This window comes from Panthera leo, chromosome D1 (assembly GCF_018350215.1).
Source record: "Panthera leo isolate Ple1 chromosome D1, P.leo_Ple1_pat1.1, whole genome shotgun sequence".
Taxonomy (NCBI): Eukaryota; Metazoa; Chordata; class Mammalia; order Carnivora; family Felidae; genus Panthera; species Panthera leo.
This window is the reverse complement of record NC_056688.1, coordinates 59,811,794-59,837,218: the sequence shown is the minus strand read 5'-3', so window position 1 is coordinate 59,837,218 and position 25,425 is coordinate 59,811,794. Positions and strand designations below refer to the sequence as shown.

Here is a 25,425-nt window from a genome sequence, read left to right as displayed (position 1 = left end):
TTTAAAAACTGCATGTAAGTCTAGAATTGTCTCAATAAATATTCCAATTTAAAGAAAAAAATCTTTTGCAAAGCTCCCCAACTCTTACAACAGTGATTCCTAACTTTTTCTCAATGAGGAATTCCAAAAGCTCCATTAATAATAGTTATACTTTTAGTATCCACAGATTGAAAAACAACTAAGAAAATAATATGGATTCACGAGACACCCTTCAAGGGCCCCTTTCAGAGTTTTAAATGCTCAAGTTGGGAACCACTAGCAGGTATAACAAATACAATGTAGCAAAGGATACAGGCTTTTCAGGAGGTGGTCCCTACCAGGTTCTCTAGCCTTATCCCATACCAGTCACTGACACACACCTTACCCTGCCACCACACTAAACTACTTGGAGTTCCATAAATACGCAAGACTCACTTTGTGGCTTTGTACACAATGTTCCCTCTGCCTACAATATCCTTGCCCCATTTTACACCTGACTAATTCCTACTCAAGTTTCAAGATTCTACTCAGGCCTTTTCTAATTCCTCTAGGAAGTATTCTCTACACTGACTCTTTGGGTTAGATTAGGAGCCCCTCTTCTGTGCCCACATGGTCCCTGTGCTTCTCTCTATCACAACTTAGACCAATTAACCTCTGTATGCCTGCATTTCATTATCTATAAAATAAGAAGAAAACGGTATCTACCTGATAGAGTTTTAAGAATGAAATGAAAATATATAAAGTACTTCAAATAAAGCATGGCACACAGTAAATATTCAATTACTACCAAGTTGTTTTTACTGTAATCGTTTGTCCAACCATCACACTGAAAGATCCAAGCAGGAACTGGAATTTGTATCCATCTCTGGTCTGGCCTATAGTTAGGTGCTTGGTAAATATCTGGAAAAAGAATTAAGGGAGCTAATGTTGGCATAATGAGGTGGAATCTAAGTCAACGGTAGAACTAGAGATCTACAGAATAGAGAATTATTGCTAAGAACAAGAGCTAAGTATAGTAGGAGCCAGGAATAAGATAGCCATCTCAAAAAGATAAGCACAAGACAACTATTACAGATTACTAAGAACTTGGGTGAATAAACTGGCTGAAGTCGTACTGAATTATTGTGCAGAGCTCTTTTGATTCGTCATTATAACTTGTTAATTTTGAGCTGAAAAAACTGCTTAACCTTTTGGAGGCACTGTTACTTCAGCTGTAAAATGTGGCATAATACTGTAATTTTCTAAGTATTTAAGATTATGCAAGCAAACTACCTAGCCCATTGGTTAAACTAAAACTAGTTTGCTCTGAATAAATGTTATGCCATCCTTGTGCCTTCAAATTTTCTTTCTCTCAAAAATGTAAAAGGAAAAAGGAGAAGTCCTTTGGATAGTAACTTCCCCGATGAAGAGGGAGGGAAGGGAAGACGTAAATGCCAATACACATGAATACTAAGCACCAGCTTGAGCAAGGGTGAACGGGCACCTGGAGCCACTCTCCCTCCAGCTCCTCATGGGCAAGACTTGGTGGCCCTTCAAGGTCCAGGAAAAGTCCTATGCCCACCTGCCTTCTTTAACCACTTTAGGCCCTATGAGTCTCCCCTCTGAGGTCACAGCACTGAGCTCAGTCTGGTTCAAGCACAAACTCACAAGGTTTCTTCCAACCACAATTGGACTCTGTCCCCAGCTGGCATGTTAGTGACTCTGCGGTGGGACCTGAGTGTCCTCCTGTTATCTACACAAGAACAGAATTAAGTACATTGTTATTGTCTCAGGGAGAAAGGAGGGACAAATATGTCTGGAACTATGTTGGGACTTGTACATAGAAAGTTGTACTCTCTTACAACTTTGTAAAGTCAGTCCTTTTATTTTTTATTTTAGAGAGAAAGAGTGTGTGCGCACGCGCCTGTGTGTGTGTGCACGCGCATGCATGCACATGAGTGAGGGAGGGGCAGAGAAAGAGAGAGAATCTCAAGCAGGCCCCATGCTCAGGACTCAGCCCGACTCAGGGCTCAATCCCACAACCCTGGGATCATGACCTGAGCTAAAATCAAGAGTCAGACACTCAGGGGTGCCTGGGGGACTCAGCAGGTTAAAGGTCCGACTTCGGCTCAGGTCATGATCTCACGGTTCGTGGGTTCGAGCCCCGTGTTGGGCTCTGTGCTGACAGCTCAGAGCTTGGAGCCTGCTTTGGATTCTGTGTCTCCCTCTCTCTGCCCCTCCCCCGCTTACACTCTGCCATTCTCTCTCAAAAATAAAAAAAACAAAAGAATAAAAAGAGTCAGACACTCAACTGACTGAGCCATCCAGGCACCCTAAAGTCAGTACTTGTATTATCCCTAATATAAAATGAGGAAACTGAGGCCCAGATCTGCTAAATGACTTGCTCAAGTCACATAAATGGTAAAAGTAAGGCTGGAACTGGGATACTGTCTCTCTCCAGAGTGTTGATAAGAATAAATGCAGACTGGTGTCCACCTGGTTACCAACTATATAGCGGATATGTTGGGCAATTTGATCACACCAGCTCCGTACCTCAACTTTTCTCTGCTGCCAATCTGGGCCTGAGATAGCTATTTGACTTCCTTTCTTCCTATTATTTTGTCCCACACAGGAAATGCAAAGGCAGCTACCCTGGGTCCCTTCCACACTGGAGTATGTGGAAGAAACGGGATAAACAGAGGTCCCTGCGGGGAGAATAAAAGGGAAGCAAATATTAACATCCTATAGTATCAGAGCTAGTTAAACTCTCTGGCTTTACAGATGAGGACAATGAACTCTGAGAAGGCAGGTATCTTACATAAGGTCATACAACTGAGCGGAGACTGAAACCTTGTCTCCCAAACTCCCAAGTCGGTGCTCATTTTGGTCTACCCCACACAAAGCCATGGAGGAGAACTGGAGTATGACCTGTCAGGCCTGTCACTAAGCAAAAAACCCAAACGCTGTAAACACAGGAAATGGGCTGGGATGAGGTTCAGAGGGAGCAGCAACCTTTGCCAAGTTAGAAGTGTTCAAGGGTTTCCTGTCCACAGCTGTTAACTGTCACAGAAATGCTCCAGAAAGCAATACAAGGCAGAAAAGGAAGAAAGAAACTAAAAAAAGAACGAGGAGAAAATATTTAGGCCTAGAAGTGAGTATAAATTATTTAGTCCAACCTACTTGGTTTTCCAGATGAGGAAGCTAAGAACCCCCCAAAAAGAAAAATGCCTTGTCCAAACTCACACTCAGAATTTAAGGACCCTTACAAACCACTTATTTGGTTCAAATCCTTCATGTTAATGATGAGAGGTGTGAGACCCAGAGAGGGCAAGATCTTCGGCCAAGGTCACACAGCTAGAGATAGCACAGCCAGCACAGGAACTCGGCTCTTCCACCTCACAGACCTGTGTGGCTAGAGGGAGCCCGACCAAGTGACTTTCCTCAGATGCTGTGTTAGCCGTGGACAAAGCACAACAAGTCGGGAAACTGAAAATAAGCGGGAATAGTAACAGCTAATGAAGAATAACAAAGACCATACAGAGCAAGCCTGGAAGAGCCAAAACAAAAGTGCTCTGGCTGGTGAAGACGCTTCGGAAAATGAAGAGGCAGAAAAATATTCTGGCTCTTCTAGGAACAGAATCCAAGGAAGAACAAGCAAGCAGGGCAGGCAGATAGAAAAGGGCAGAAATGCTAAGGGAAATCCCAAGGTTCTGCTTTCTTCTTCTGTCTGAGACCTAAATATCCAGAAAACATCACCTCAGGAGCAACTCTGGGCTCAGCAGGTCACTATGGAGGTACTATAGTATAGTAGTTAGCAGATTACTGGGCCCCATGTACCACAGCTGGAAGATATGGAGGGGAATTACATTTACACAACACCTGGAATTTCGTATATATTCAATTCTCACCCTGAAAGACAAGGATTATGATTCCCATTTAACAGATAAAGGAGACTAGGGTTTAGGGAAGCCAAGTCTCTTGGTCACAGTCATAAAGTTAGTACTGTATATGGCAGATCCAGTATTCAAACTTAAACTCTCTCTCAAGAAATTGTTTAGCAAGTGCCTGCTCTTCCAAACCTGTCCCAAGGGCTAGGAATACACGGAGGAAAAACATGGTCCCTGGTCTACAGGAATTCCAGTCGGGGAACTGTGAATGCTTTCTGGGTCACCCACATTATTGAATAAAGAGTGATGACCTCAAGGCTGGAAAGAACAGAAAGTTCAGAGGAACCTGAGCATTAAGGACCAGGCTACCATGGTTGATTCCTCCAGAGACAGGAGGACTCTGGTGAGAAAAGATGGGCCAGTGACCAGTGTCGCTGTACTCTTCTCCCACTCTGGTCAGAGCTTTCTCATCCAACACTTCACCAGACCTCACTACAGTCAAGGCAGTCAGGCAGGGCAGAGTTTCCTCACCCCACTCGACAAATGAAGGAAATGAGACCAACACATCGGTGAGTTGATGGCAGAAAAAAGTCAAGCCCCTTGGCTTCTGTCCTTTCTACTAGACTGCTCTGACTCCACCACAAAAAGGGAAATCTAAAACGTGGGACTGAGGAAGAGTTTAAAACTCTCTGGCCATCCCGTTTTCATCCCACCGCCACCCAGTCCCCACTCCCCCCGTCCACTCTCATCATACTTGCAGAGTTCTTAATTTGGTCTACACATACCCATGCTCCCTCCCTGGGTGCCTCAAAATCAGTGATTCAATCAGGGAGTTAATCAACCACAAAGCCTTGGCTGCCATTAGACCCCATGTCCTCAGGGAAACATTCCCTCCAGCAGCTCGTCCTCAGTACGCAGATCTTTAAATGGCAATCAGAGAAGAGAGGAGTGCTCAAAAAGGAAAGGCCAGGGGGAAACACCCCAGCAGGAGCACATTTCACACGCTCTTAGGTCTGCACACAAGACAGCTAATTTGAACCAGCCTGAGGTCCACCCACCAAATCAACCCAGCTGGGGTCTTAAACTCCTGATAAGAAGGAAAAGTACTAAATGCCCACATTAACTCATTCATTCATCATTCTTGGCCACTGATGTTTATTCTGTATACAATTTATGTTAGGTACTAGAGCCACACACTTTAAAAACAAAAAACAACTCTGCCTTCAAAAAGCTTACATTTTAATTTGCGCTTCTGGTTGTAGATGAAGCCTTTTTTTTTTACACTAATTCATTTGTTTCTATCACTTATCTTGAACCTTGCATATATATGTGACAATTCATTTTCCTCAAGTCTTAGTCATGTGACTGTGGGAGACACGTGGAAAGGGGAAAGAAGGAAAACTGTGTTTGTTCTCTCCTCTATTCAGGAAGTTTTGGGTTTTTTGGAAACCTGAATTGGCCTGTGGATCTTTTGGTAACAGCTATGTTTGGCAGTAAATAATCTTTGTTTATTACAGCACAATAGCTTTACGGGTTGGGGGGGCAGGGCAGGAAGGGAAGCTTACCTTCTAGTAGAGAAGACAGGTAATCAGGATACAAGGAAAGAGCTACAGTCAAGGGATATACCAACTTCCCTGGAAGCAAGATGACTACTTCTCTCTTAAGGGTCGGGGAAAGGCTTCCCAGAGAAAATGCCATTGGGTTAGTCTTAGGGAATATGGAACATCTGGATGCTAGAATGTTGAGCCCACAGAGACAGGGTTGGAGAGGTCTCTAAAGGCAGACTAAAGAGTCCCAGGTTCCTAGCACGAGAGCTGCCTTAGGATAAAAGAAATATGCTATAGCCCTAGTTGCCTCAAAAATCATATTTATTATACCCCTGGGGCATCTGCTCCAGGTAAAATCCATCAAACTCTGTAGTGCACCTAGATCCGCTCTGCACTCAAACAGACCCAAAGTACTGAGCATAAGCTAGAGACTCTACAAGAGACTCCTCTATCTGGCGCTCACACACTTTTGCTTCTTGCCTTGCAAACTGGCTCCCAGCAGCCAGAGCCACCTTATCTCACAAAGAGCTCTGCTGGGGGATACCACCATTAATGGTCTTAAGACTTAAAACCTAAAGCCAGCTAAAATGAGAAATAGCTCAGTTAAAATGAAAATCTCTCATGGTTTAACTTTGAGCTGGCCAAGATGAAGACAAAAATCCTTTAATGCTATACAAATAGAGAGCAAAGCAAGTAGATCATGAGAAACCGCAGTTCATTTAGTGGAAGCCGAAAATCCAACAGTCCCTGCCACCCTACCCACCCATCACTAAACCCATGTCCCAGCTAGGCCCAACCTAGGCACAGAGCACAAGCAGCACTGGAAAGAAGGGTAGGGGAGCCTTTCCTGAAGCACTATCAAAATGGAAGAGAGTAGCTTCCCATCCCCAACCCCAACCCCAACCCCAACCCCATAAAACACCAGCTCAGCCTGGCCCTTGTGGGACTTGCAAATCAGTAAAGAAGCTGGCAGTGTGCCACCTGGGGAAACAAAGACCACTCTTCCCAGGAAAAGGGGGCTACTTTTGCAGCCCACATGATGAGATTGCCACGTACAGTCTAGATATTATATGTTTAAGGAACACCATTCTGCAGAACTCACTGGAACAGAAAAACTGGGTTTAAAAGTCTGGCTACTAACTTGATCATCCACTAAACCCATTCTCATCCCCATGCATTCCTCCCAATGACCAAATCCTGCCCTACTGTTAAGTCCAATCCTCGTACTTTCCACCCTGAGGGGAACTTTCAGCCTCCTCCTCAATGATGACACTATTTTATTTGAAAAACATGTATCCACTCAAAAAGTATGTAGTAATGCTTTTTCTATGGCAGCACTGTTTACCGTGGTAGTGTGGCACACACCCCTCAGTGGAACTCAAGTCCTTTGATGAGGCTGCCTAAGACCTACCAGGAATCACCTCCACATGCAACAAATGTACTATACCAGATGATTCAACACGGACATGCCCCATGTCAAGAGCCCCCTGCCAAACGTACCCCCCAATTCATCCTGCACCTTCCTGTCAGATCTTGTTTACCACCACTTCACACAGGCCTCACCTCACTCCCCGTGTTGATGACCCTGTAACCTATAGCAGAGGCCTTCAAACTGTAAACGCCAGTCAACTGACATCCCTCAGCTAATGGATCAGTTTTTTTGTTTATTGTTAGAGTTCATCAGTAGGGGCATACACTTTTTATAAAAGTTTTGTACCATTTAAATAATTATGATTATAGCAGCTAACATTTAGGCAGCACTATGTGTCAGGTACCACTCTAAGCACTTCATATTTATCTCATTCACCCTCATGAAAACCCTACAAGGTATCATTATCATCAACTCCATTTTTCAAATCAAGAAACGAAGGCCCAGAGAAGTAAACTAAGTGGTAGCAGCTAGAGACAGGCAGCCTGGCTCTAGAGTCCAAGCTCTTAGCTACTATGCTATGCTGCAGAGTGCGATAAGGACCATTATATACATACATACACATGTGTACAGGGCTTAAATATACCTCCCATCATAACATCTCTTTTCAGTTAAGTCCAAACTTCTGTCTCTTTAGCTTTACTTCTCACTGCTTCTCCCATGTACCCTCCATTCCCACCAGACTGACATACTCACAGGACCTGCCCCTCATTCTTGGCTTGCCATCCTCCTTCCTTCCCTCCTCATAATCCTAATCAACCTGTCGGGCTTAGCTCCTCTAGGAAAGCTCCTAGAAAAGGGGGTGGGAGGGCGGGAATCACCACTGGCTTCATGCCTACCAAGCATCAGTCACTATGCTGGTGCTTTAGACACGTTACCACATTTAATCCTCACAACCCCGGGAGGCTGCTATTACTATACCCATTTCACAGATAAAGAAAAAGTAGTGCAGGGAGTTAACTTGTCAGTGGCCCACAGTTCTAAACTACACACTCTTTCCACAATACCTTCTAAGCCCCTTATGACCTACTCCCCACATTTAAATGTTTACATGTATACCATTTGATTTTGCGTTTTATTTAAAATTGTGTCAAACTGTTTTCCTATTTATGTATGCGTCTTATCTTTCCAACTGGACTCTAAGCCCTTCAACCCAAGAGCTTCCTCTAGACACCTAACACATGGCTGGGCACGCAGTGGCTGCACAGTGTTACCGAGCCAAAGTAACTTCTAACTTCTTCTTAGTTAGAAGAGAGATCTGTAGTGCTTTGGGTAAAGCTGCCGAATATCGGCACCATAACCATACAACCATATAACTATAATTCATTTCTTCTAGAGCTAAGAAAAAAGTCCTCTTAACCAAGAAAATCATATAGTGAAGTCTATGAGTCACTCTTGTCGGCAATGATATGAAGATCCCAGAAAACAAGCAACAAAAAAAGAATCACAGTGGGTGGAATGTTTTTTCCCATCCCACTCTGTAGGGAACACAATTGGGCTGATGCTCTCTAAAGAGTGCACACAGCTTCAGCTACAGAATGAGGGAATCCCAAAGGGAAGGTCAGCAAAAACCAGCCAATCCTGCAGATGCTCACAGGAAGCCCCTACGGGGTTCAGAATTATGTGGTAGCAAAATACTGCCCAAGGACAGACAGAATCTGGGCTTCATTTATTTAACAAATAGTTCTTGAGAGCACTTAGGATACCAGTCAATCCAGTGTATAATATGGACAGGTAAATTACTTAACTCCTCTGGACCTCAGTTTATTCACCTCTAAAAAGAGCTTAGTAAGCACTTTCTTGCCCATATCACAAGGTGTTGAGAGGGTCTAATGAGAAAGGACAGATCAACATCAAGGACAAAGAATAAGGCTATTTTCTTTTTTCACTGTGATCAGGCATATATAAGAGGCTGTCTTTTATTCCGTATTTCTCTGGCCTAAGGGGAGAGCAGTGGTTGGGAGAAATGTGGAAATGAGATCAGTGGTAACCTCAACTGCATTATAGTCACCCACTTTCCTGACCCACTGTTGGGTCTATAAGATTTCTAGGAATCACAGCACAAAGTCAGTTCTAGAATTTTCAAGATTGAAGGCCTAGAAGAATCATATAATCTCAGAGATAGACGGCCCTTCAGAGGCCAACTCATTCACTCATACTCATCACTCATCTTGTTTCCAGCCCATCACCCAATAATCATGATGGCACTGCTCATGTGTATATCCTCTGGGTGTCCCAGACATCAAGCAACATTTTATAAGCCAGATTAACTAGTTTCAATGACTATGTTTATTTTCCTATTGCTGTCCCTGAGTCTTGTCCAAACATTCTATGCAGGGCACAGTTATATAGTACTAAAGAAAAGTTCCTGTGCCCAACTTGGACACAAACATAAAAGGAGAGCATTGCCCTGCTGAAGCTAGTATGATATAGTGGAGATAATTAGTAAGGGTCGCTCCATGGAGGAAAGAGTTTCACAATCCAGGTTCAGCCTACATGGTCCAATTGTCCCTTTTCACATCTTCTGATGCTAACCTTACTCATTCTGGATGGTGGTCTTATTAAGAAATTCAGCATTTCTGGGGTGCCTGGGTGGCTCAGTCGGTTAAGTGTCCGACTTCAGCTCAGGTCATGATCTCATGGTTTGTGGGTTCGAGCCCCACGTCAGGCTCTGTGCTGACAGCTTGGAACCTGGAGCCTGCTTCGGATTCTGTGTCTTCCTGTCTCTCTGCCCCTCCCTTGCTCAGGCTCTCTCTGTCTCTCAAATAAATAAACATTAAAAAAAAAATTTTTTTTTAAAGAAATTCAGCATTTCCTCACAATGGCCCTAAGCAGGTAGTCTGTTTAACAGCTGTAATGTCAAAGCACTCATATCTCTGGGTGGCCCACTCCAATGGTAGGGAGTTCTAGTAGTTTGAAAAATCTTCCTTGTATAGCAGGAGACCAGATTAAACAACAATTCAAACTACTTCAGTTATGGAAACTGCCATTTTAAAGTTGTCAGCCCCCTCTGCCTTAGAAACATCAAGTCACCTTGGAGCAGACCCTTGTTCTTGAGGGAAATCCCCTTTTAACCATATAAATATAAAACAAAAGAGCACACAATACCCATGGGGAAAGGAAAACAGTGTGATCTTTCGTGACTTGGCAAAAACTGTTCCCAACACCCCTTAGTATGCGAGGGGAACAGAACACAAGTGAATGAACACAAATACGTACAGGATCAAAGCCCTTTCAGGACCAAAGACTGAAGGCTTCACCCCTTTCTTGTAGAGTCAATGCTGTTAGAATTTCCCCGACAGACTGAGATCCTAAGTCAAGTTAAAGGTAGAAAGGGATGTTAAGAGCCTACGGTAAGTGCTCACTCACACCAAGGAAACAGAATGTCTGAATGGGTGTTTCAAGCTTAATACAGTAACCAAAATAATTGTAGAAGAAGGCTGGTTCTGGAACTGAAATGTGGCTAAATCTAGAAACACTTCTAGACCTGCCAAATGACGACTATAGGGGTTCCCTCCTCCAATGGATGAGCTTATACATATATGAACTGAAGAGCATTCACTTTGAGAGCTTAAGCATAAACCTAGGTCTAGGCCAAGTGTGACACTGAAGCGGTGCTGTCATCTTCCGTCAGAGAACCACTGCGCCTTGTACAGAACCAAGTCCTTATGGCTACACTAAATAAGGAAAGAACACACTGTGAGAAATGCGTTCATAAAAGCCACACTGTGTGCCAATGATAGAAGTTGAAAATAGGGCCCACTAACACACCAATAAGATCCTCTAGTTCTCTGTTTTGAACTAAGCCTGACTCCTTTGTACTAAATTAGCTTATGAAGTTCTTCAATAATACTTCATAAAGAGAAAGAGGGAAGAGGAAAGGCCCCAGGAGAAACATACTAAACTTGCAGATAATTTCATCTTCGTTCAAGAAATCAATCTTACTATTGAAAAGAGACCTGACCTTATTCGTACTCCAAGCTGATGACAAGCTGATGAGGTATGTCATATCTACTGTACCTCAATTTTTCCAAAATATGCTATACTGTCCCACCCACAGGACTCTCTAATTATGCCTTCTGAAGCCACAGAGAAAAACAAGTTGATGCTCTCGTCCAAAGAACAGCCTTTCAAGGATATGAAGGCAATGACTACATTTTCTCTTAAGGGCTTCCAAACCTGGTTCCTCCAACCCCTTTTCAAAGGACTAGATTTCAGGACCTCTATCCACCTTGCCTCCCTTACATATGCTCTGGCCTGTCCATTTGGCCCTTAGAGTGCCTAGCGCAGAACTGGATGCAGTATACCACAGATGGCACTCTCAGAGCAAATGAGACTTTTCTTCTATTTCACTATCTCAGTTGTGTAAGCAGAGAAGCCTGTCCCTTTTTCAGGTACTACCTTATACCTTGTTAGGAGGCGCCCTGGTCCAGGAGTGGAGAGGCAAAGGCTGGACAAAAAGCAGGTAGCTCTGTTTGCTTGGGTCCTGGGATTCTAGTACCGAGATCACTGTTTCAATCCTCCCCACTGCCTACTTCTGGGCTTCTTGCCCAAGACCCCTTTAGTGCTTAGACTTTTAGCCTAAGTCATCTTACTCCTTAATGTCTTATCTACCAGGGCAAGAAAGGCAATGGCTAGACCACAAAAGAAGAGATGGAAAGCAATACAGTAGTTAAGAATATGGGCTCTGGAGTTCAAATCCTGGTCCTATCATTTACAAGCTATGAGACCCTGGACACCCCTTCAATGTCACTTAACTCCTCCTATACCTCACTTTTCTGCCATACAGAACGAGGATAATTAATAGTGCTTATTGGTGGAAATGTTCTATACCTTGATTGCCGGGGAGAGACCATACAGGTCATATATATTTGTCAACACTAAAACTGAACACTTAAAACAAGTGCATTTTACTCTCTGTAAGTTATATCTCAATAAAGTCAATTTGAAAAGTTAAAAAAATTGCAGGAACCACTCATGGAGGATTGCAAGGATTAAGAGAATTATAAAATACCTAAAATAGTTCCAGAAATCATAGTAAGCACTGGACAAATATTATCTATTTGTAATGGAATTTGCGATGCTGCACACAATCTGTGTCCTCTGATTGCTGCTGGGGAGCAAGGGAGGGGTCTGAAAACCCAAAGGCATCCTTGGCTAGCCCAGATGTGGTATTTTCCCAGAAGTTTCATTACAGATCTGGCTTTCATGAGGATAAAACACCAGTGTTACAAACCACACCTCCTCCATGCTCCAGCCAAGGTTGTGTTTAACACTGGGAAAGCCAAACCACAGGAATCATCATCAAAACCAAAGATATTCCAGTGAAACTGGGAGGGATGTGCTTACGTTAGCCTTCTTCTACCTTAGCTCATGAGGTCTTCCTGGACCAACTTGGGTTTTTATTCAGTCCTTCACCAAGTCTTTCCTGAATGTCTCCTGTGTCCAGCCAGTGTAGGAGTGAGGGAGTAACTGAAGAAAAAGATACCTAGTTTCCCAGCTGCCTCACCCTCACCAAGTTCACAGTGTACAGGAATTACAAACAGAAAAATAAAACTGATATCAGAGGCAGCGAGGTATAGCAAAGGGAGCAGCACTCTGCCAGGAGTGGGAAGATCAGTGTCTAGCCTCGGCTGCCACCAGTCATAGGACCTTGCGCTGGTCCCATGCTCCCTGTGGACCCTGGTTTCCTCCTCTATAAAATGAAGGGACAAGAATAAACAATCTCCCAGTCTGTGGCCTGATGATGGTGGAAAAACAATTGTGATAGGACGTGTTTCAGGCTCTCAGCCCTGTGAGAAAGCTCAGGGTGAGCCAAGTGAGCCAACTTAGAAGAAGAATTGATTGTCTTAGATCCAGAATGCAATAAGGGGAGTGCCTCATTGCTGCAGCTGGTGATAGTACTCACAATCTGGAGGAGAGCCCTTTGGGCTGCTGTGACAGGGAACGGGTTCATTTCCATTTTCTCACTTCGCACTGCCCCACAGGGCCAAACCTGCAAATCAAGGATCCAGGATGCCAAGAGTGGCTCATTTCTGGCATTTACTCCCCACTCATTCCCTGGGTCAGGCCCAGGGGCTTTGAAGAGCACTGTGAGATGAAGGGCAAGGTAAGGCAAAGCAGACAAAGAGAACATCTGTGGAGCACGGCACTGTTCTCTCTGGAAGTCAGCCACTGCAGTGCATGTTTGGAGGGCTAGGGAATGTGGAAGATGTGCAATACACTGAATTATGGAAGAGAATCCTTTTTTAGTTTATGGAGGCACACAAGAGAGTTGTACACAACCATCTACTTCTAGGTCAGGCGTTAGCGTAGTTCACAGCAACAATTATTGACACTCTGATGTCCCTCAGGCCCTGTGCCTGCTAACAAGAGATGAAACCGACTCTGTTCCTTATTCTCAAGAGGCTCAATACATGGCGAGGGAGGCAGACAGTTAAGCGAATAATCACAGCACAACAGAGGTCTGTACCAAGCGCTGTGGAGGCACAAAAGTGAGTGTGCCTACCTCCACAGAGAGAAGAGAGGAAAGGCAGTGTCACTGAAAAGGTGACATCTATACTGGGTCTTGAAGGCTCAGTGGGTGTACTTGGGGTAGAGAAGATGAGGACATTCCCGACAGAGGGAACAGAATGTACGAAGACCTGAGATATGAAAAAGCTTGCCATGCTTCAAGAACTGCAAGCAGTCGGGTGGATCTGGAACACAAGATAGATGAGTGCAGGAGACGCGTGTTCTTTTTAGGACCCTACTTCTCAAACAAGACTGAGACCGCAAAGCCTCCATTGAGGGGATGGGGAGAAGAAAGAGTGCAGAGAAGCAGGTGAGGCGGTGAATACACATCCCTCCTCCTGCCCCCTTTCCCCAGACTCTGCCCCACACACCTCCCTCTCCCACAGCACATGTGCACCCCTACACCCTGACAGCTCAGAGAAGGAAAAAAAAAAAAAGCCCTCCCATGCTAAGGTCAGTAGCTCCAGAATCCCCAGGTGAAGAGGCTGATCCTCCATTAAAAGACAGAAAGGAGAACCATAAGCCCCTTGAAAGGGGACTACTCATTTACAAATGAGAGGATCTCATCCTACCGCCCACACCCAGGTCCAATGCCTTTTTCACTCAAACTCCTCTCTCATGAGCCATCATCCCCAGCTTCCCTCCTACTGACAGTGCTGGGGAAGCTGGAGCAAGAAAGGCAGCCCGACAAATCCAGAGCTGACTTACTTTTCGAAAGTGACTTCACCTACAGATATAATGTTGCCTCATGCTAAACACACACACAAATTTAGATGGGAAAAGAAATTTAGATACTCTAGGGTATCTCCCAAACAAGACACATTCCTGAGCCTCAGCGATGCTGAGAATCCATGGAGTACTGACACGGAGAGGCCAGACAGATAAGTCAAAGTAGACAAGGCCAAGGAAGCCATGGCAACAAGATGACAGGCAAGACGTAAAGTCTGTAACCACACTGGGAAATGGCTGGGAGTGCAGAGAAGCAGAGACTTTGGTCCAACCAGAGCTCTAACCCCAGCCACAGCTAGCTAGCTTCCCTGGGCCTTCAAGTGTCTCATATGTAAATGAGGATAATAGTAGTATTTACCTCAGAGCATTACTGAGACTCTTAAGTGAAGTCAAGAATATAAACCACCTAGCCTGAGGCACACAGTCAGTGTTTAAATAACTTCCCTTCAACCAGAGCCACAGGGATGCATTGTTGCATAATTAGGGAGGGGCAGCCCCATTCATAACAGTCTGTTGTGCATCCTGCAGTCATGTAGTGCACAGTCAAGACAAACTGCCCCTAAGACTTCTGTCCATAAGCAGTGCCACAAGTCAGAACAACAGAAATGTATTCAAGAAAATGGATGGGTCTGATACCACTCAATCCGAATAACAAGTATGAGACCAGGGATAAAAAGCTCTGAAAACCAAGGCAACTTCGTCTCAGCCAGAAAGGCTCTACTATGTTCCCGCTGGGGTAAAAAATCAATCTCTGGGCCTCCATCAACCTCGAGTCTGTAGACGAACCCCATCAATCAAGGATCTGGTGAGTGTGAAGCCAGGGATGAGAGCAAATGCTGCAAGTGTCCAACTGAGGTCCATATCCTCTTCTGCTTGACAGATGGGCCAAATGCTCAAGGGCAGACCATTTCTCTAAAGGTGCTAAGTCCTGTCACATGGGACCAAGGAGCCTGAGCCCAAGATCTAAGGTGACCTTAGCATACTGGTTACCAAGAAGTGATGCCACTGCTCCTGACTGAATTTCTCCAGGCAGGAAGGGGCCATCTGATTGTTTTTTATGTCCCTAGCCCCCAGCACAGTGTACATGATATAACCCATCATCTGTAAATGGTTGCTTAATAAATGAAGCAACATGAACCTGGCCTTATTTCCTACCACCTGGCTTCCAGGTCTTTGCATATACTCAGCCTGCCATCTAAAAAGCACCTTTCTTAACCCCATTTACTTAGCTAATTTTTCTCAATCCTCAGGTCTCACTTAAACATCATCTCCTCAGGTAATGTGAGGTCTTTCCTGACACTCTAAACAATATTAGGTTCCTTTGCAGTATGTACCCTCTCATCACATCCCTTATTTCCACTTTATGACACTCATCAGACTTCATTATAATTATCTGCTTCATTTTTGCCTTCCCTGCTACACTGTAAGCTCTAGGAGAACCCAAACCCTGTCTGTCTTTTCATTATACTGATTCCCAGGGCCTCATATAGTACCTGGAATAGAAGGAGTGCCCAGTATGTTAGAATGGCTGAATACACAAATGAATCAAAGAATGAATGAGAGAGCTCCAGACCAAAATGACTACGGGTTGGGGCGCCTGGGTGGCTCAGCTGGTTAGGCATCGGACTCTTGATTTCAGCTCAGGTTATGATCTCATCGTTCATAGAATCAAGCCCCGCATCAGGCTTCATGCCATCAGCTCCACGCCATCAGTTTGGGACTCTCTCTCTCTCTCCTCTCTGCTTCTCCCCACTGCTCACACGTGCTCTCTCTCTCTCTCTCTCTCTGTCTCAAAATAAATAAATAAACATTTTTTTAAAAAATGACTATGGGATGACTGAGTATTCAAAACTGTCTGCTCAGCCCTAGTGGTCAAGAGTTATTTTCTGACTAGAATCATGATAGAGCCTATAAATGCCCATGCGTGGAAGGTGACAGCAGATTTGATGAACAATAGAATGAAGAACAGTCTGTGTGACAGAAGGTAAGGAGACGTAAAATAGGGGCTTTGAAACAGAAACACCACCTCTGAGTGCCTTGAATGCCATATTGAGGAATATGGTTAGTAGCCTGCAGGACAGCCACTGTCTGACCTGGTTCACTAAAGTCACATGGGTGCTTGGCAGGTACCATCCTGATATAGCCATCCACTTAGCTCCCTTTGCTGCTCACAGACTGACAGGCCTTCTTCCTGTTCCTTCAGGTTCACCCCATTTCTCCGAGTTATATGGGATCATTCAACAACACACGTGGCTCCAAGGATAGTCCATCCAAATTATCCTAGCCCAATTTTTACTAAAGAAAGTTATAAACAGGGAAGCTGTCATTTAGAAAGGACGAAGGTCAGAAGGCCTGGATTCAAGTAATGAGCTGTGCGACAGTAGGTTACTTAGTAAATCTTTCTGAGTTTTAGTAATGTCTGTAAAATAAGAGTAATAAATACCCATCTCACAGGTTGTAGGAAAATAGAGATAACACGTGTAAAGAGCCTAGTACAGTGCCTTTCATTTACTGAGGGTCCAACATAGGTTTATTAAAAAAAAAAAAAAAAATCCCACCCAGGGCATAAGGGTATTATTTCCTTCTAAATGCTAAACCCTTGCACTGGACCTGATACAGCAGAGACCCAAGAGGCCAGAGGCTACTCACAGAGACTTGGGCCTGCATTGCCTCCTAAAAGGGGATGGGCAGATTGCCCTGTTTCCATTCTCTGTCTAGCTGTCTGAGCACTGAGGAAATTACCAGCAGGCAGGCTGCTGGGAATAGAGAGGTGGGGGAAGAGCTGAGGCTCTCCCAGAACTTCAGATCTATTCATAGCCTGATCACGTATCCACAGAGGCACAAGACTGTTGTCTGTAAACTTGGTAACCTACGACCCCAAGCATACAATTTAGGACTGGGGTGTGTTTCAGATCACCCACTACAGACTGAGGTCCACTCTAAGTAATGATATGTGGGAGCAAACCAAAGCAACCAGAGGTGAGGTGTTCATTCTTAACAAGATGCAGGGAAGGAAATCACAGAACAAATCCCTCACCCTCCCCAACCCTCCTAGCTTTATGTTCCAGTAGGCCTCAGGGGGCTTAGCCTTTGCAGGGATTTCCATTTGCCCTTGGAAATATCTTCAGATATTCACTCTCTCCCTGACCGACTGTGTCATCTTGAACAAGACACTGCTCTCTAGGCTTGTGTCTATGCCTGAAATACAAGAAGCCTAGAATAAATGATCCCTAAGTCTTGATTAGCATGCTTACAGAACTTCATCTCAAAGTCCCGGCTCTGATTTATGAGAACCCAAAGTCTAAAACACTGTGTTCTAGAGATGAGGAGAGACAGATATCAGGTGTACTACCCTCAGCATCTCCACCAAGAAGAGAGGCAAGAAACTGAATGAACCGGGAACAACTTCTCAAAATCCTCAGAAGGTCATCATCTCATAACACCCAGGAAGGGGCTCAGTAATTAGAAGCAAATGACCTCACTACGCCAGAATGTGGGTGCTAATTGCCAATTCCCATACGGTTCCTTAAAGGGCAGACCTGAAGCAGAGGTCTGCCTGCCTTAAAACCAAAAAGGAAAAGTGGAGATAAAAGGCATGTATTTCTGTTTTTCCTAATCTCAGAAACAGCATCAGAGGAAAAGCAAAGCAAGACATCTATATGAAATTTACCAAGCATCGTAAGTTATTAGGTGGCAAATCTGAGGTTCAAATACAGTTCAGTATTTGTGTGTGTGTGTGTGTGTGTGTGTAAAAGTCTATGGGTACATGGTCCTTTCTTTATTCTACCAACAAGCCTCATGAGGAAGACTCAAGAAGTTATGGCTTCCAGCATGTCAAGAAAGCTGTGACACCAAAAAGGGATTCAAGTTCTTGTGAGTACTTTGGGGGATTCTGTGAGATGCCCTTTTATACACACACACACACACACACACACACACACACACACACACACCCCAATCCCAATCCCAATCCCAATCCCAATCCCAATCCCAATCCTAAAGCTAAACTAAAAAATTCACAGAGAGGGGCACCTGGGTGGCTCAGTGGATTAGCATCTGACTTCGGGTCGGGTCATGATCTCGTGGTTTGTGAGTTCAAGTCCTGCGTCAGGCTCTGTGCTGACAGCTCAGAGCCTGGAGCCTGCTTCGGATTCTGTGCCTTCCTCTCTCTCTGCCCCTCCCCCACTCGCGCTCTGTCTCTCTCTGCCTCTCAAAAATAAAATTAATAAAAAAAATTTTTTTTAGTCCACAGAGCACAGACAAGCCAAGTGAGTTTAAAAGACAGAACAGCTTCCAAGGCAGTAAAATTTAACTGTTATATATGATAACAAGTGTAGTAACATATCTAAAAAAAATGTACCTTTTACTACTTACTAAACTTACTAAAGAAAGTTGTAAACAGAAGCTGTCATTTAGAAAAGACAAGGACAGAAGGCCTGGATTCAAGTCATGAGCTGTGTGACAGTAGGTTACTTAGTAAATCTTTCTGAGTTTTAGTAATCTCTGTGAAATAAGAACAATACCCATCTCACAAGGTTGTAGGAAGATAGAGATAACACAGGTAAAGAGCCTAGTACAGTGCCTTTCATTTACTGAGGGTCCAACATAGGTTTATTTAAAAAAAAAAAAAAATCCCACCCAGGGCACAAGGGTGTTATTTCCTCCTAAATGCTAAACCCTTGCACTGGACCTGATACAACAGAGACCCAAGAGGCCAGAGGCTGATCAGGGAGGTTGATCAGCCATAGAAGCTAAGAAAGAGCAAAGTCACAAACACACATTGACAGACACACAACTGGGTTCACTGGCAGAATGTGCCCATCATTCATTCATTCCACAAAGGTTTACTGAGCACCTGCTATATGCCAGGCATAATTCTAGGCCCTGGGAATACAGTGATCCCAACACTCTCAAGGAGAGAGGGAGCCAACAAAGTTCAAACATTGCAGTTGCTCTCCCATGACCTTTCCTTCCCTACTGTGAGACCACTGCATCAGGCAACTGTAGCCACTGTATCAGCCAGGGTTCCCAGTTGCAAGAACAACTTAGTTTACAAGTTCAACAACCTCAATTGATTCTGACTAGTCTAAACAGAAAAATAACATCTTAAAGAGAAGCTCAGACCACCTGGAAAAGTGGAAAACCAGAGGTGGATGCCAAGAACAATGCCTAAAATCATGTGGCAGAATGTGTCTGTCAGCACACCTCACGTTCCACTGCCAACCTCCACTCTTCCTAGTGTCTGTAACATGGCCCCTGGAACACCACTACCTCTGCTGTTCCAGGAGCTCCACCTTGCTCCAAATACCACCACCACTGTGGTCTGCTTCCTCACAACACCGGCTCTTCAGAGTCCAAGTTCATGGTGAGTGGATCAGAATGAAAGAAGCAACAAAAGAGGGTGGAAGTAAACATCTGGAATTTTAAGTGAAGAAACTCTTAAAAGGGTAATAAATATCCATTTTAGCCACTTTGGCATTATATGCAAAACACTGGCTTCATCTAACTAATGCCCCTAATTCAGATTCTATGTTCACCATAACCTTTCTGGTGAGGATTTGGTGTTCCATGGTGCTACCCAAAGGGAGAAGAGACATGGTCCTACCAAAACAGGGATTCTAGTACTTGGGATAGTTCTATTTCTTGAGGTAAAATTAAAAATTGGCATTCTCATTTTATATACCAGCCTTGTGAACTTGGTTAAGACAATCTGCTTACAGAGATAAATATTCTCAATGTACTGACAAAATCTGAACCTTCAAAAGGTGAACTAATACATACTCACTGAGCATTTCTTTAACATGTGCCAGATACTATTCTAAGCACTTTATATGGAGTAACTGATTTTCCATAACAGCCCTACAAATTGGGTATCGTTCTCCCCACTTAACATAAGAGGAAACTGAGACCTACAGAGATGAGAGTAAAATTGTCTAAGAATATGCAGCTAATAAAACAAGAAGTCCAGATTTTGAACCCAGGTAGTGTGACTCCATACCTAAACTTCTGTCAACTCCACAAAGTAAATCCCCAACTAATGAGGCCTGCTAGGCGGTGGTCTTACTCGCTGTGGCGTTTCTGGTGGCTTGCAGACTGGCAAGAAGTCACCATCCTATATTATCCATTCTAAGGTTAAATCCTTGATTTAATTAGCTGCAGGCACAAAATCTTAGTGGAATAGAGCTGCCCACACAGGATAAGGACAGATGAAGCATCTCAGTGAGGCTTGGCTTGGCTTCCAGATTCTGTAACTGCAGCTGCCGACTACACAAGGTAGTCTTTATTGGACTTAGAGTTGTATTATGCTACAAACTTTTATTTATATTCAGTAATCATGTCTACATTCAGAAAGAATTTACACAAACAATATATATGAAGACAGTCATCTCCAAAATGGGATGCATAAGACTTTCCAATGAAAGTACAGAAAGAATTATTTTATATTTGTTTTTAATCTTAAAATATAAGAATTCTGCTTTACCAATATGAACTGTACAGACCAACGATGCTGCCCTCCCTGGGTCTGTATGTCAGATGTTTCCACATCACCTACCACATGCAAGATGTCTTGAGGATAGAGCGGGAGCTCCATGGTGTCTGAGGGAGAACATCAGTGCTTGCAGTCACTAATTTGTTTTTAGGATACTATGACATACTGCAGTTAATACATATCTGATTAAATGAGCTTATGTATTATGGTTTCTACTTTTTTCCCAACCAAACCAACCCTTACCACATAGACAAATAAGAATTCTTGCAAATAAGTAAAGAAAAATAAAAAAACAATACGCAGGGATTGAAGATACTATTAAAATTACAAACAAAAATAAATCATAGGAAAGTGACAGCTGACCCCTCTATTCCTAGTATTACTTTTCTATAAGCTACATTACAGGGTAAAAACAATCTAATTGCTTCAAATAATAAATAAGTCCCCCCAAAAATCAAAATTATCAAGAGACTACTTAAAATATGGATTTACATCTATTATTAACAATGAGCTGTATCCTTGGTATATACTGTGCCTTGGTGTATTAAATCAGAGTCAGCAAATATTTTCAGCAAAGGGTCAGATAGTAACTATTTTAGGCTCATAAGCCATATGTTTTCTATTGTAACTAAATAACTTTGCCATTAGGGTATAAAAGTAGCCATAGATGGGGCACCCGGCTGGCTCAGTTGGTCGAGCATGTGACTCTTGATCTTAGGGTTGTGAGTTCTAGCCCCAAGTTGGGTGTAGACATTACTTAAAAAAAAAAAAAAAAAAGAAAAAAAAGTACCATTGATAATAAGTGAACAAATGAATGTGGCTGTGTTCTAATAAAACTTTATTTATAGAAGTAGGCATAGCTTGCTGACCCTTATATTAAATAATGAATACGGGCACCTGGGTGGCTCGGTCGATTGAGCGTCTGACTCTTGATTTCATCATGATCCCAGGGTCGTGGGATTGAGGCCCCTGTCAGGCTCCATGCTGAGTGTGGAGCCTGATTGAGAGTCTCTCTCTCTTCCTCTACCCCTCTTCCCTGCTCGTGCACTCTGTCTCTAAAACTAAAAAAAAAAAAAAAAAAAAAAAAAAAAAAAAAAAATTAATGAAATAAAGCTATCAGGATTAAAAACATATCTAAAAATTAAATCTAAAGATAAGCCTCTATATATTTTCTGTGATGTTTAAAGTCCAGAGGTATTCAATCCAGTTAAGAAATCTCTTTATGGGTTTCTTACTTAATAGAGAAAAACAAAAGGCACATATCATTGGTAAAACACTATTTCCTTCTTGCTGCAGTAAAAAATGAGATTAAATAGTACATGAAAAGCAATATTTTTCTATTTCTCAAATTGCATTCATTTGTTAGCAAATGCTTTTTGAACATATGCAAAATATTTCCTAAGATTTAAAAAAATATTACAAATTGTGGAGCATAGGTGATTTGCTATAGGGTAGAATGTAAGTTTTCTTTCATGTGCCAGTTAAAGGATTTGCTACATTCTGTTAAACAATGAAATACAAAAGGAACTGCCTTTTAAGGACCACTAAAGGGAAAATGTACAAGAGAAAAAATATCCTCTATAGTCTAAGATTTATTTTATTAAAATAAAGTTTTATAAATTAAAAATAAGATTTTTGAAAAACAACTTATGTATACTCACAGATAAAGCAACTGAATTAACTGAATTTAACAATAATCCTTATTTAAAAGGCTTCTGGGTGAGGGTAAAGAAATAGCAGTATACATGGAATTCTTTCCTGAGTCATTCTTCTTTTTCTTTTTAAAGTTTATTTATTTTGAGAGAGAGAGAGAGAGAGAGAGAGAGAGAGAGAATGTGTACATGCACAAGTGGGAGAGGGGCAGAGAGAGAGGGAGGGTGAGAGAATCTCAAGCAGGGCTTGAGAATCTCATGCAAGGCTCAAACCCACAAATCTCGAGATCATGGCCTAAGCCGAAGTGGGCTGCTTAACGGACTGAACGCCCAGGCACCCCTCTCCTGAGTCATTCCTAAGCAAGGTACTGTAGCAGAGAAACTGAAGACGGAAGTGTTGAATGCTAAGATTACACTGAAATGGTTTATTTTATAAAAGAAAAATAAGACTTTATAATTTTAGTAGTACCATTTACTATTGTGTCAAAAATACATCAAATCCCAGGGTGGCAGTGGGGGGAGGGGTGTGGAAGATACATAGGACCACCAAAAGGAAACCTACAGACTATTATAGATAAAATAATTTTAAAGATCTAAATAAATGGAAGGACATATCACATTCATGAATTGGAAGACTACATCTAGTTAAGCTGCCAGTCCTCCCAAATTAATATATAGATTCAATGCAAACCCAGTCAAATTTCCTTCCTTCCTAATAGGTTTTTTCCTTAGCAGAAATTGACAAACTGATTCTAAAAATCATATAGCAATACAAAGGACCAAGAACAGCCAAGGCAGTCCTGAAGAACAAGCTGACAGACTTACACTACCAAATATCAAGACTTATTATAGTAACAATTAAGACAGTATGGTATTACTGCAAGGATACAAAATGAGCAATGGAGGGGCGCCTGGGTGGCTCAGTCAGTTGGACATCCAACTTCAGCTCAGGCCATGATCTCACAGTCTGTGAGTTTGAGCCCCACGTCAGGCTCTGTGCTGACAGCTTGGAGCCTGCTTCAGATTCTGTGTCTCCCTCTCTCTCTGCCCCTCCTCTGCTCATGTTCTGTCTCTCTCTGTCTCAAAAATAAATAAAAACATTTAAAAAAAGTTTTTAAATAAAAAAAAAAAATGAGCAATGGAACAGAATACAGATTCCAAAACAGACCCACACATAATGATCACTTGACTTATGACAAAGGTGGCACTATAGTACAGAAGGGAAAGTAATCTCTTCAATAAATGTTATTAGATCAACTAGATATCCATACAGGGATAGAGTGGGAGGGATGTACCTTGACCACCTCCCACCATACACACAAAAAAGTAATTTCAGATCACTGCAGAACTATGCAAAAGGTATGAAATAATAAGGCTTAAAAGTGAGAAAATAGGAGAATAGCTTCTTGAACTTGGAGTAGGCAAAAGTTTTCTTTAAAAGAACACAAAAATTGGGGCACCTGAGTGGCTCGGTCAGTTAAGTGTCTGACTTTGGCTCAGGTCATGATCTCATGGTTCGTGAGTTCAAGCCCCGCATCAGGCTCTGGGCTGACAGCTCAGAGCCTGGAGCCCACTTCAGATTCTGTGTCTCCCTCTGTTTGCCCCTCCACTGCTTGCACTCTGTCTCTTGCACTGTCTCAAAAATAAGTAAACATTAAAAAAATTAATTATCCAAGGGATACAGGAGTGCTGTTTTGAAGGGACACATGCACCCCCATGTTTATAGCAGCACTATCAGCAATAGCCAAAGTATGGAAAGAGCCCAAATGTCCATCGATGGATGAATGGATAAAGAAGATATGAGATATATATATACAGATACACACACACACACACACACACACACACACACACACGCACACACTGGAGTATTACTCGGCAATCAAAAAGAATGAAACCTTGCCATCTGCAACTATGTGGATGGAACTGGAGGGTATTATGCTAAGTGAAATTAGTCAGTCAGAGACAGACAAAAATCATATGACTTCACTCATATGAGGACTTTAAGAGACAAAACAGATGAACATAAGAGAAAGGAAACACAAATAATATAAAAACAGGGAAGGGGACAAAACAGACAAAACTTATAAATATGGAGAACAAACTGAGGGTTATGGGAAGGGTTGTGGGAGGGGGGATGGGCTAAATGGGTAAGGGACACTAAGGAATCTATTCCTGAAATCATTGTTGCACTATATGCTAACTAATTGGGATGTGTATTTTAAGAAATAAAAAATAAAACAAGTTAATAAAAATTTTTTAAATAAATAAATAAAAGAAAAGAACACAAAACGGGCTAAACATGAAGGCAAAAATTGATAAACTGAGAAAAAATATTCACAATATATAGAACTTGTATCCAGAATACATGAAGAACTCTAACAAACCAGTAATAAAATAACAAGCAACAAAATAAAAAATAACAAAATTAACAAAAAAATAACAAAATTAACAAAATAATAAATCTAGACAGTGTATGTGTGTGTATGTGTAGATATAGATATGATAAATGTGTGTGTATATATATCATAAATATACACTGCTTAAAATATATATATATGATATATAATCTGCACACACTGTCTGGACTTGTCATATATATCATATATACATATGTATATGTATATATTTATCATATGTGTATATTATTCATATATTTATGAATAGAAAGATTCATTAGTCACTGGGGAAATACAAATTAAAATCACAAGGCAGTGGAGCACCTGGGTGGCTCAGTCGCTTAAGCGTCTCACTCTTGATTTCAGCTCAGGTCATGATCTCACAGTTCATGAGATCAAGTCCCACATGAGGCTACACACTGACACCACGGAGCCCGTTTGGGATTCTCCCTCCCTCTCTGCCCCTCCCCTGCTCAAGTTCTCTCTCTCAATAAATAAACTTTAAAAATTAAATTAAAAAATAAAACCACAATGCAGTAATACTACACACTAACCTGAAAGGCTAAAATGAAAAAAACAGGTAAGTATTAGGTGTTGGAAAGGATGTCAGACAACTGGAACTCTCATACATAGCTCGTGGGGCTGTGTATTAATATCTACTGCTGCATAAGAAATTACCCCAAAATTAAGTTGCTTAAAACAATAAACATTTATGGAGAGTTAGGGATCAGACAGTGACTTAACTGGCTCAGGTCTCTCATAAAGGTTTATAAAGGGCTATCGTCCCTGAAGACTTAACTAGGCCTCAAGGATTTGCTTCC

General features: G+C 42.4%; 1 protein-coding gene across 11 annotated transcripts in view; it reads right to left on the bottom strand.

Annotated features, from left to right (window-relative positions):
- The window catches only part of STIM1 (stromal interaction molecule 1), a 183,547-nt gene that overhangs the window by 96,889 nt on the left and 61,233 nt on the right, over positions 1-25,425 (bottom strand). The window contains exons 1-4 of one of the 11 annotated variants that reach the window (XM_042905863.1): positions 14,422-14,479; positions 2,512-2,663; positions 1,627-1,711; positions 767-879 (exon numbers count right to left, since the gene is read on the bottom strand). The exons of 4 other annotated variants lie outside the window; for them this stretch is intronic. The gene's annotated coding sequence lies outside the window, so the exon portion shown is untranslated. Of the gene's footprint in view, positions 1-766; positions 880-1,626; positions 1,712-2,511; positions 2,664-10,040; positions 10,557-12,729; positions 13,688-14,421; positions 14,532-25,425 lie in introns of those variants that run through there. 6 more of the 11 variants (XM_042905864.1, XM_042905865.1, XM_042905869.1 and 3 more) reach the window with 6 other exon arrangements.